The sequence below is a fragment of the Artibeus jamaicensis genome, unplaced genomic scaffold, assembly GCF_021234435.1.
Source record: "Artibeus jamaicensis isolate MK-2021 breed Jamaican fruit bat unplaced genomic scaffold, CSHL_Jam_final scaffold_612, whole genome shotgun sequence".
Taxonomy (NCBI): domain Eukaryota; kingdom Metazoa; phylum Chordata; class Mammalia; order Chiroptera; family Phyllostomidae; genus Artibeus; species Artibeus jamaicensis.
Window position 1 is genome coordinate 2232486 of NW_026522049.1, and position 12927 is coordinate 2245412.

Here is a 12927-nt window from a genome sequence, read left to right on the forward strand (position 1 = left end):
AGGGACATCTGTCTGATAAGCAGCGCTCCCAGGACAAGGCAGGACGGAAGCCTCCTTTTTCACTCTGAAATATACAGCTGTTACAAGGAAGTTTTGATAACATCTTTTGCCTCTTTTTACTTCTTCCCCCCGACTTTCTTTTTTCGTACCCTTCCAATCTATCGATAAAGGCTTGATCCCATCTGCCCACCCAAGTCCCCTCTGAGTGGTGACTGATGTGCGGCCCCTTCTCAGTGGAAGATCCAGAGAACCCCCCACGGCCGGCAAGACCCTCAGCCACCTTCCCGCCCACACTGCTCCTCCCCCCCATCCTCCATCTCAGCCTCAGGCAGCTTTTACTCTTCATCCGCCCACAGCAGCTCTTCCGCCCCTCTGTGCAAGATCCCCCCAGGAGTTCACCTCACTTCCTGCTGTCAGAGAATTGCTGGGGGACCCCTCCAGCCTCTCTCCCATGGCCCGCCCTCACCCCCACATCTGTCTGTATTCACGCCCGCCCCCGTGTGGTCACCTCTGTCTGGACCTGTCTCATGCCAGGCAGGCAGTCGCAGTGAGAAGGTGAGCCGGGTCCCCCTGCTGCACCCCCGCCCGTTTTCCTGTCACTCTGAGACCCATCACGATCTCCTTAGTCTCAACACCTCCCCAAGGAAGGGCCCGAGTTTCTCCAGCTCAGCTTCTGTGATTCTGTCCCCTGATGCCTGTGGGTGGCTGCGTGAGTCTGGGTCTTCCAAGAAGCAGATGCCCATAGGACAGAACGAGCCAATACTTGGAGAGAAAAGGGGGAGGGGGCTGGGGGAGGTGGCGGATGCCATGTGGGTTTGACCCCACGCGAAGACAGGAAGGACATTATCCAAGGCCACCGTCTCGTCTAAGGAAGTTCTGCAAGGCCACTGGGGAGCCCTTGGGCCCAGGTCAGCCCCCAGAGCAGCCCTGCGCCTCCGGGGAGGGGCTCCCTGGGAACGGGCTCTCGGCCCCTCAGTCCTCGGCAGCCAGCGGCTGGAGGGAAGTGTGGCCTGTGAGCGTGTACAGCCGTGGGTGCAGAGCAGAGTCCGTGGCGACACCTTACCTTTCTAAAGCCCCTGTGTCCGCTTCAGGGAGGACTTAAACCTATGTCTCCACTGGACTCTAAAGTATTCCTGCTCTTTTTGAAGGCTGGTGGTCTCGCCTCACCCCCCCTAGAGGGTCATTGCCTCCCTTCTCCCCGCTCCCACATCATTATCAAACGCATCCTTTCTACTGGTTCCACTTCTCGGGCCTGTTATCCTTGTGCGTCTTTCTCATCTTAATGATTAAAACAATTAAAAAATATATCCTTCTGGGCCCCGATCCCTCATAAGCGACTCTTCTTTCTCCCGCCGCCTACACTTGAGGTGCTTAGAAGAGCAGGTTTTGCCCGACGTCCCCAAATCATGACACTCCTGCTGCTTCCTTCGCCCCGTTGACAGCCCCACGCTCCCCACGGTTCACCGTGACTCCCAGGTGGCCGTATCCAAACGACATGGGGTTCTTTGGCATCCCTGGCCCCTCACGCTCTCTCCAGGTCGTCTCATCGGCCCCCACGACCGCGGTGGTTGTCCGTATTTTAGACTTTTCCTCCCAGCTCCCTCTCCGCAGGGGCACTCAGCCACCTGCCCCAGCACATGCCCCCCCGCCCAATACCACTCCCGACCCTTCCCCTCTTTTTCACACTCATTGTCAAGGTCAGTGCCACAAGCAGTCCTCTACGTCCCTTCCCTCCTCCTCCGAGGTTGTTTCAGCAGCCGCCTCCACTCATGGCTGCCTCACATCCTTCCCTCCGTGTAACAGCCGTGAAGGGGCGGGGCTGTAACCCGGAGGGGACGGCAGGCAGTTCTGGCTTCACCGTGCTTCTCAGGGCCCAGTTTCCATCCACACGGAGGCAGGAGCCTGTCTCAGCAAAAAGCCGATGACTCACCAAAGACTCAGCGGTTGGTTAGCATTTTCTCAGCGATAAATTATTTTTTAATTAAGGTATGTATGTTGTTTTCTAGTCGTGATTATTGTACACTTAATAGATTATAGGACAATGTAAATGCAATCGCTATGCGCACTGGGAAACTGAAAAATTCGTGCGACCGGCTGCATTGTGATGTTTACTCTGGTCATTGGGGACCAAACCTGCAGCATCTCCCAGGTGTGCCTGTAGGTGGCCCCTGCCCGCAGGTGCTTCCCACTGTCCTTGGGGTACAGTGGCCACACAAGGCGGCCTCTGGCAGGCTGACCCCCTGCGAGCGCCCCGCAGTCCCAGGGCTGGTCAGCCCCTGTGGCCCCTCAATGTTACTTTCTCCGTAGGACCTGCCGCTCCAACCTCTGGCGCTGGAACCCTTGGCCCTCCTTTGAGATGCAACTCAGGTGTCACTTCCAGACAGACACCCCTGGTGACCGTCCTCTCCTTCCTTCTCAGAGGTGAGTGGAGGGAGCCCGTTCTTGGTGCACGTGTGCCAGCAAGGTTTGCTCACGGAGTCATCTGACCCCACCCCCCGAGCCTCACTGGGCAGTTCCGCTGTTGGCACTCACCCCTCCGCTAGGGGCTTCCTCGTGGCCTCGGCTGCCAGTCCACAGACACGTATTGGAAGCACACCTACTATGCACCGAGCACTGCTGAATAGACCATGGTGAGTTCAGTGCACACAACGGCCCCTGCTCTGGTGAAACTGAGAGACCCTCCAGGGAGACCATAGGAAACCGAAACATAAAAATAAATTATGCCTGCTGAAATTTCCAGAAGAGGGGTCTCCAGCTTCCACTTGCTAGTGTTTCTTCCTGAGAGGCCCATCGGCCTGAGGGCATGGGGTCATGACCTCTCCCTCAGGGTTCCCAGGTGCTCAGCCTCCCCTCCCAGGAGTATGGCTACAAAATAGAATTTAACTGTCAACACAGCCCTAAACCTTCAGCCTGGAGGGGTCACCCTCCCGTCTGCTTTCAGATTAACTGGAGCCTCCACCCTACACTTTAAGAAAGCGGATCTCAGCCTTTAAGATCAGAGGAAAAGCAGGAACCTTCCAGATCCTCCCAGTTTCTGTGCTAGTCTTATACATGGGGATCTGGTACTATCTACCTCTCCAGTGAAGCTCTCAGAAACCATTTACCTCCCACCCTAGCGCCTGGGTGTTGCCCGATTCCTTAACATCTACCTCTAGAAAGATGTATAGGGGATTTTTTTTCTTTTCTTTATTGAAAGAAAATTCACATAACAAAGTTTACCATTATAACCACTTTAGAGTATGACCTCATGAATAATTCCATACATTCACAAGGTTGTGCAACCTCTATCTAGTTCTGAAACATTTTCATCTCCCCCCGATGACACCCTGTCCTCATGAGGCAACCACTCATCAACTGCCTGCCTCTGTGGGTCTGCTTGCGGTCACATAGGTGGAATTGTACAGTGTGTGGTCTTTTGCACCTCGCTTCCTTTATTATAAACATACTGTTTTCAAGGTTTATCCACACTGTAACCTATATTATTTCTTTCCTTTTTTTTTTTAAGATTTTATTCATTTATCTTTAGAGGGGAAGGGGAGAGGAAGAGAAACATCAATGTATGGTTGCCTCTCAGGCACCCCCTGCTGGAAACTGGCCTGCAACCCAGGCGTTTGCCCTGACTGGGAATCTGACCGCGACCCTTTGTTTAACAGGCCTGAGCTCAATCCACTGAGCTACACCAGCCAGGGCCCTATATTATTTCTTATGGCTAAATAATAGTCCATTGTATGGACATACGACACCCATTTTATGTTGGTTTTCTGCTCATCGGTTGGTTTCCACTTTTTGACTGTTAAGAGTAATGCTCCTATGAACATTTGTGTACACGTTTTTCGTGTGCACAAACGTTTTCACTTCACTTGGGGACACACCTAGGAGAGCAAGAGCTGGGTGATCGGGTAACTAACTAGGTTTGACTTTTTGAGGAAGCGCTTAGGGATCTCTTTTCTGAGATCGCGGAATCTTACACACATTTGTGGATCCGCAGTTTGGATTGTTGGTGGATGGTGCCCTCTGCTGGAAGGGTTTGGTTATTGCAGTGGGTGCTGGGTATTTCTCTGTCGTCAGACCTAAGAAATGTGTCTGGAAATTCCCCTGGTGTCCCCAGGCCAACTGGAAAAAGAATACGCTTCTGGAGTTTCTTAAGCCCACCCCCTGGAGGTATGAAATCTCACTGCCATTTCTACTTGCCTTTCCCTGATAATTAGGGATGTTGAGCACCTTTTCATGAAGCTGTTGGCCATTTATTTGTGTATCTTCTTAGGAAAAGTAGCCCTTGACCATTTCTGACTTTATGTATATAATACATTATTTATGTAAAACCAAAGGTTTTTATTTTAACTTGATAAAATGGTGTCGGGAAAAATGTATTTTCCATTCAGACGTAAAATGTCCATTTTTTGCTTCCCTAGGGAAAGAATTGGTCCATTTAGACAAATGTACACACATACACAATAAGATTAGTTTTAATTGTTTAGTATTGCAAAATGTTCTTCAGCCACCCTGTGCTACTGTTGGCTTGCACCTTGTTAATTCATGCCAGCATGATGAATTGGAATATAAAAAAAATTAGCCTTACCTGAAAAAAAATATTGTGTTATGCAAAAATGCACTGTGTTCCAGCCATCAGAGGAAGAAGGAGGCGATTGTTCTCCACTCTTCCCTAAGTGGCCTCCTGCTCAGACCTCCAGGCTCCCAGGCCCCAAGGAGCATCGTGCGGCCACCAGGCCACCCCCAAACTGCCATGGTGTTTTGACAGAGTCACCTTTGGTTCTGGGGCCCCCGAGCAGCGTTTTCCATTGAGATGCAGGGCCAGGGCCAGGAGACCGCTGGTCTGGACCGTGACTGGCTCAGGCGGAAGTGTAGGACAAAAAAGATCTCAGAGCCACGTAAGTTGGACAGGTGCCAGGCTGAAGCTTCGTGAAGCCATCTCAACTGGGGGATTCTTAGAGCCTCGAACGTGTTAGAGAGCTAACCAACGGGAACACACCTGACAAAATTGTTTCCCATTCTCGTATTTTGGCGTTTTTTTTCTTACCTTATTTCACAGGCTAACAATGTAATACAACCTCGAATAGAGCAAGTAACGGTACACACATATCCTTGCCTACTTCATAATCTTAGAAAAAAATTTCAGTGTTTCACCTAAATGTTTGTTGGTGAATTTTTTTGTAGATACTATTTATTCTCTTAAGAAAATATCTATCTATTCCAAGTTTACAGTTCTTTTTTATGTGTACGGGATTATATTAGTTTTTCTGCAGTTTTGAAAGGATCATATGATTTTTCCCCTTTAATATATTAATGTTGGGAATGACCTTGATTGATTTTCACATGTTAATACACATGTACTCTGGATTAGGTTCAAATTTCTTGTGCTATGTTGTTCTTTTTATGTACATGAGGATTTGCTGTAGTGACATTTTGGTTGACTTTTTTTTTTTTTATCTCTGTTGCAGAGATATTGGTATGTGGTTTTCCTTTCTTGTGTCGCACTGGTCAGGTTTGGGCGTGAAGATCATGTTTCTTTTGTCCTGTTCTCTGAAAGACCTGGCGAGAGCTCGGCTCGATTTCTCCCTAAAATATCCGGTCCGATACGCCAGTGAGGCATCTGGGTCTCTTTAGGGGAAGATTCCCATTACGGATAAGGTTTCTTTCTCTAGTAGATTGAGGACCAGTCCCATTTTCCCTTGTGTAACTTTTGGGGAGATGTATTTTCCTACTACCTTGTCAGTTTCTTGTACATTTTCAAATATACTGGCCTGGAGTTGTACACACTGTTCTTATTACTCTAGTGTCTGTAGAACATGAAATGCCTCTTTCAAATGCCCCCTTATGACTCCCCATACTTGCGTTCTGTGCTTTTCTAGCTATATAGTCTTTTTTTAATTTTTTAAAATTTTATTTATTTATTTATTTTTATTTAGATAGTCTTGACAGAGGCTTCTCCATTTTCACCAATCCTTTTGGAAAACTAGGTTTTGGCTTTGTCAGTCCTCTCTGTGACGTATTTCTACAGCTTATTCATTTCTCCTCTTTCCAGTTTCCTTCCTTCTCCTTTTCCGAAGGTGCCTTTCTGTTCTTTTTCCAAGTCCTAGGGGTGGGCTTCGTAGATGTTTGCTTCCCCTCCTCCCCCCCCCCCCCCCCGTATGCACACTGCAGACTCATGGAACAGCTTTAGCTTCACCTGCAGGTTTAGACCTGTTGCATTTCCAATATTATTCCATTCGAAGTACAATGTGATTTCCCTTGTGGTCTCTTCTTTGGCTCCTGGGTTATTTAGAATTAGGCCATAAAAGTATTCGCAAATATTTGGGAGTTTCCTAGCGTTCTTTTGTGACTGATTTTGGAGCCTAATTCCAGTGTGGTCAGAGAGTGTGCAAGGGCTAATTGCAGTCCTTTGGAGGCTGTTAGGACTAACTCTACAGCCAGCGGTTGGTCAAGGTTGGCAAACATTCCATGTGTATTTGAAAATAACGGGATGTATGTATGGAGATTTGGTGCTGTGTTCTAAAGATATCAGTAAGATTATGTTTATTACCTGTGTTATTCAAATCCTCTATACCCTTACCGATTTTTCGGTCTATTTGCTATCACTCCCAAAGAGACCTGTGCTGAAATCTCCTACTGTAATGGTGAATTTGTCTCATCTTTTTTAGTTTTGTCAATTTCTTTGCTTTTTATACATATGGAGGCCATGTTATTCGTGTCTAGAAATTAAGCGTTTGATTTCTTTTTTGGTAAGTTGGACTCTTTTACTTTTATGTCCTGCCTCCTTACAGCAGAATTTCTCAACTGCCGCCCTACTGACACGCTGGGAGGGACCATTCTTTGCTGGGTGTGGGGGGGTGGCGCTGCCCTGTGCTCTGTGCACTAGTTTCCTTGTCCTTTGCCCACTAGAGGCAGCACCCCCCGCCCAGCCATGACAATAAAAAATACCTCCAGATATTGTCCAGTGCCCACTGGAGAGCAAAAGAGCTCCCGGTCGAGAGCCACTGATCTGTAAGTAATGATACGTGCCTTAACCTCTATTTTGTCTGATTAGGGTTTATGTACTATGTTACTATTCTGTCATTCCCACTACTTGAGCATTCTTTTTATTATTTAGTTATTTAGAGACCACATGTGTCTTTCACTTATTAAAACATCAGCTCAGTCAGTATCTTTGCCACCTTATTATCTTAGGACCTTAGACCCTTTTATTCCATTTACTTCAATCTCACTTTCTGTGAATTTTTAGATCTCCATTATATAACCCAAGTAATTTATCACTACTTAATTTTAAACAGTCAATGTTTTTGCCCTGGCTGGTGTGGCTCAGTGGATTGTGCGCCATCCTGCAAACCGGAAAGTCACAGGTTCAATTCTCATTTGGGACGTGTGTGTGGCTTGCGGGTTTGGTCCCATTCTGGGCGCCTGTGAAAAGCCAGGCAACCAATCCATGTCTCTCTCCCACACCAGGGTTTCTCTCCCTCTCTTTCTCCCTCCCCGCCTCTTTCTAAAATCGAAGCATGTCTTCAGGTGAAGACAAAAATAATAGTAATAAAAATAAACAGCCAATGTTTTTTCAGTTTACTCATTTTACTCATTAAACGGTTTACGTTTAATCTCCGAATGGTCTTGGTGTTTCTCTTCTATTTGAAAGACAGTTCGCTCGGTTTGGGATTTCAGGTGGCCGATTACGCTCTTCCTGGCGATACATCAGCTGTGAGTCTTTGCGCCGCACCTTTGACAAGAGCGTGTTTCTGCCTTTGTCTTATCTGTGGGAGCTTCACCATTTTTACTGTAATGTGCTTCTCTTTGTTTTTTTTTTAAGTTTTTCATTCTGATGCACCTCGACTTCCCTTTTTTGTTGTTGTTGTTGCCTGTGCTTTCTTTCAACTGATTTTTTTTTTTTTTTTTAGAGAGAGAGGAAGGGGAGAGAGAGACACATTGACCTCCTGTTCCACTTACTCAGGCGTTCATTGGTTGATTCTTGTATGTGCTGGGGATCGAACCCATAGCCTTAGTAGGATGACATTCTAACCAACTGAGCCCCCAGACAGGGCTGGCTTTTCTTTGTTTTGGGGTTTTTTTTTAATCATAATTGGTATTCAAAAATACTTTTTAATCCAAGGCTTGGTAGCTTTCATCAGTTTTAGTCATCATTTGAGACTCTGTATTAGAATTTTCACCGTATCTCACGGACAGAAAACACCTTACAAATACGAACTCACAGAAAGCTGGTGTGTTTATACCAGGTTCCTTTCCGGTCTTGCCTTCCGTTTAGGTCTCTGGGCGTCAGCCTGCACGTTCTTCCTTTCGGCCCGTCTTCCAGACTCTTCAGCTGCATCTAACCTGCTGTGAAAGCTGCCCGAGTTGTCTGTGGCTGCAGAACCACCCGCCCCAAACTTCTGTGGCTGCGAACCGCTGCCACCATTTAACTTGCACATGAATCTGCAATTTGGTGAGTCTCGGTGGGACAATATGTCCTGCTGTGTTGGCTTCACTGGGGTTGGGGGATCAAACATGACTTTGCTCACATGCCTTGCACCTCGACTAGGGGGGTCAGAAGCATTGGGGACTGGGTGGGTCTCTCTCTCTCTCTCTCTCTCTAAGTCTTTCATTCTCTAGGGCCCGCCTCTCCCCATGTGCCAATTCCCCTACCAAACCAGCAGGGTGTCCAACATGATTGGCACGTTGGGTCAGGACTCAATGAAGGTGAGAACAGGCCTGGCTGGTGTGGCTCAGTGGACTGAGCACTGACTGGCCTGCAAACCAAAGGGTCGCCAGTTTGAGTCCCAGTCAGGGCACCTGCCTGGGTTGCGGGCCAGGTTCCCCAGTGGGGAGTGCGCATGAGAGGCAACCCTCTCTTTCTCCCTCCCTTCCCCTCTCTCTAAAAATAAATAAAATCTTTATTATTTTTTTAAAAGGTGAAAACACAAGCTGCCGTGCCTCTTTCTTTAAAATATATTTTATTTATTTATTTTTAGAGAGGGGACAGAAAGGAGAAAGAGTGGGAGAGAAATATCAATGTGTGGTTGCCTCTCATGTGTCCCCTACTGGGGACCTGGCCTGCAACCCAAGAATGTGCCCTGACTGGGAATCGAACCGGCGACCCTTTGCTTCACAGGCCCGCACTCAGTCCACTGAGCTACACCAGCCAGGGCTGCTGTTGTGCCTCTTAATGCCTAGGCCTAGAACTAGCAAAGTGCCTCTCTCCCACCTTCTATGTGCAGCAGCCCTGCCGAAGGCGGGACTTCGATGCCCCAGCCTCCCAGGGCCCCGGCTGCAGGACTTTATCCAGTGTGGTTCTGATCCCTCTGCATCTCCACGGCCCCGAGACCTAGAACCACGACAGGCGCCTAAAGGGACTCGGCACGTTTTCGTTCCAGATGAAGGAAGGAGGCAATGGCATCCGCGTGGCCCAGGGCTCCCTCCCGCGGTGTGTGCAGCAACACTGGGAGGGCACTGGCCAAATGGGCGTTAGCATCTTCTCCGTCTTGGATCACCTCCCCCCAGTCCCCCGCCCCCCGCACCAGACAGCTGGGTGCTCATGGCACAGCTCCCTGCACTTTGCTCCCCGGCCTTAGACAGGACAGGGACGGGGCGAGCGCATGAACAACCTCGATGGAATCGGCCTTTGGACTCTCAGGGAGGAGAATTCTCGTGGCCTGAAACAGCCCCCCTTTTCCTCCCAGACAAGAGGCCCAAGTAACGCCTTCAGCGACCATGAACGTGCTTCTGAGGTCATTGGCGGGCGCCCTCTGCCTCTGTAAGTGGGGGACCGAGTGCAGGTGCTGCTGTTCCCCACTGTCACCCCAGCGACTCAGACCCCACCATTGGTGCCTGCCCCGTCCCATCGTGGTGCAGTGCCTTCTGCCAACCCAGAACTGTCCCGAAGCTCACACGGAGGTGGGAGTCCCCTCTCTTGTCACAAGCAGTATATGACAGTTCTTTTACTTGACTTTCGAGAGGGTGCCAATAGCTTATCGCCCTTTCTCTTTCAAGGAATGTGAGTCTTCCTCTCCTGGGACTGGGACAAAGGCCATTTGAGAGCTACCTCTCGACGCAAAGGCTGTGCAAATGAGCTCCAATGCCAAGTCCGGGGAGCTCGGTCTGACGTGTGCCTGACGTGTTCTCTATGTGTGTATGTGTGTGTGTGTGTGTGTGTGTGTGTGTGTGTGGTTAACACCAATTTCCCTGGCTCCCTTTCCACAACTCTCTTCATTATACCATGTGAACACCACCAGCAAAGGTAACAATACCAATGGACATTTAATGAGGACTTACTATGTGCCAGGCACCATTCTCGGTGTTTTTTACGTGCCCTACGTAATTTGGGGTGGAGGCATAGATGTCGGGCACTGAAAGCATCATGGAATGGGTGAATTGGGTGGGAGGAGGGGGGTGGGGAGGAAGCTTTGAAGGGACTGTGAAGACTTTTACCAAGAAGCTGAGTCAGGATGACATGAAAGGGAAAGGTGAGAACAGAACACGGTCAACAAAATATGTGGGTGCAGGTGAGTGGGAAGAAGGCTGGCAAAAAATAGATCAGAGAGTCAAGGGTAAGAGACGTAATAGCCTGTAGGGATGGGAGCATGTGGAAATCAACAGCGATCAAAGGAAGGTGAAATTATCGCCATGAGCGAATGGCATTCTTTCTACGTTTCAGAAGTAAAGTGAACTGTGTTCTCTTTTAACACAGCAATAGACCAGCTCTTGGGGGCCATGTTGACTAAAACACGTCCCACTCTGTTCATGGTTTTAGTGGCCCCTCTGAAGGGTTACTTGTTATTCGCTACCTATGTGAGCAGAGCATTCTTGTGGAATAGCTGCAGGAACTGTCCTCTGCATAAAAGCAGAGGAACCAGACTGGAAGCTCTGTCTGCCCTGAAGGCCACAGGGCGATGCTTCGCCCCTGGCGAAACTGCGTCAACAGGGTGGTCTGCATCCAGCCTGGCGCTGCAGGGACAGATGGTCTCACAGCCACGCAGATGAGGAAACAGGACATGCCTGATGACGGGTCAGAGGGATCCCATAAGGGGAGCCTGTGTGCGTGTGTTCTGGAGTCAGACTCGGTGCAGGGCAGGAGAGGCAAGCGAATGACGCGTGCTGGGCAGTCAGACCGGGCCCAGTGAGAGCCTCACACCGCAGCCTAGACTGCGAGGGATCTCCCCGTTCTCCAAACGACCAAACCCCGTCAGTGATCCCCTGTGGCCTGGATCTCCAACCACTCACTCCGCTGGCTCCTCCTTTCTCCTTATTACAAGCTCCCGTTTCTCCAGTCTTTAAAAACCACCTACACGATCAGAACAACTCTTCCTTCGTGCCTCCGTGCTGTTCCTTCTCCTCTGCTGGCAATGAGTCGTCTGCCCATCCTGCCGCTACATTTTCACCTGTCGTTCACGTCCCCGGTTCTTCCCAGCACCATGTCAGTGACCTGGTCCAGACAACGTCACCCGTGACTTCTCCACCACCAGGGTCAGTGGGCCGTCTTCTTCCTCCTCTTACTGGACCTCTCCGTGGCATCTATCTGCCCACATCCCTCCTTCTGGAAATTCTTTAATCCCTGGCTCCTACAGAAAGAGGACTACGCTCTTTCCTTTTCTGCGTGACCCCTAAATGTTGGTGTTACCCGGCTCCGTGCTGGGCTACTCCTTTTCCCATTCTACAGTCTCCCGGGAACCTCGCTCCTGGGTTCAGCTCCCACCCACAAATGGACGTTACTCAGGTCTCTACGTTCTGTCCGGACCACTCTCTCCAAGCTGTATATTCAACTACCCATGAAGTCTCTCTCTGGGAGCCCCATGGAAAGCTGGACACACAAAACTGCGCATGATCTCACCCCCAAATTGCCCATCCTTTGTGGCTTCCTCACCCTGGGGAGGTCCAAAGTAATCATTCCGTTGCATGAGCCAGGAACCAGGGGACGGTTTCTGACTCGTCCTTTTTCCTACCCACGAGGCACCGAGTGGGAGTGGGCAAGCCCCATCTAAGTAAGCCCTTGTCTTCTTTGGGTGAGAGCCCCCTACGTGAGCCCCAGCCTCTCGCCCTGAAATCCAAAGTCAGCCGTCTAAAACAGATGACTGTGACCCTCCCCTGCTTCAACTCCTCCTATGGCTTCCAACTGGGAGGCCAGACCACAGGGGACGGGCAGCCAACAGCCAGGCCTTTGGCGACTAGTCAGAGGGCCACTGGGGTTTGATGAAAGAGGATGTAGGAAGCATCCACAGGTTCCTGAGCAAAGCGTGGTGACATGATAGCAGGTACACGGGACAGGTCCAACAAGTAGGAGACACACTAGCAGACTGCTACAGAGCGAACACACACTTCCAAAATTCATGCGAAAGGCAAATCCCAATGTCTTTGGAAATGGGGCCTTTGGGAGTTGAATCGTGAGGACTGGGCCCTCAGGAGTGAGATTAATGCCCTCCTGAGGGAGACCCCAGAGTTCCCGGGCCCGCTCCCCCTGTCACTGCTGAAAAGATGGTCATCTGTGAACCAGGACGCCGGCCCACGCCAGATAACAGAATGTGCTGTGTGGCTTGTTCTTGGACCCCCAATACCTCCAGAACTGCGAGAAATCACTTTCCATTGTTTACACATCACCGAGTCCCTGGTGTTTCAGTGTCATGACCCAAAGGGACTATTAAAAAAGAGAAAACAGGCCCAAAATATAGACACTTGTGCTAAGTCACGTCACCAAACTGAGACTTAGAATACCTAAGTTAATAATACCTAAGTTAATTACAGTCACAACTGCTCCCAGAGGGAAATCTTAGGCCAGTTGACCTAGAATGACCTGGCCAGCACTAGGCAGGCCATCTGCCTGACCCCTGAAGCTGCCCAAAGAAACATGACCTTGCCTGAAACAATCTACTCTGGTCTAGTAACTTCCTGTCCCGCCCACTTCTACTCCTAAGCCTTTCATTGAGTACAGCTCCT

General features: G+C 49.6%; 1 protein-coding gene across 1 annotated transcript in view; it reads right to left on the bottom strand.

The window, feature by feature from the left end:
• The window catches only part of WHAMM (WASP homolog associated with actin, golgi membranes and microtubules), a 273660-nt gene that overhangs the window by 69696 nt on the left and 191037 nt on the right, over positions 1 to 12927 (bottom strand). The gene's annotated exons all lie outside the window — the stretch shown is intronic.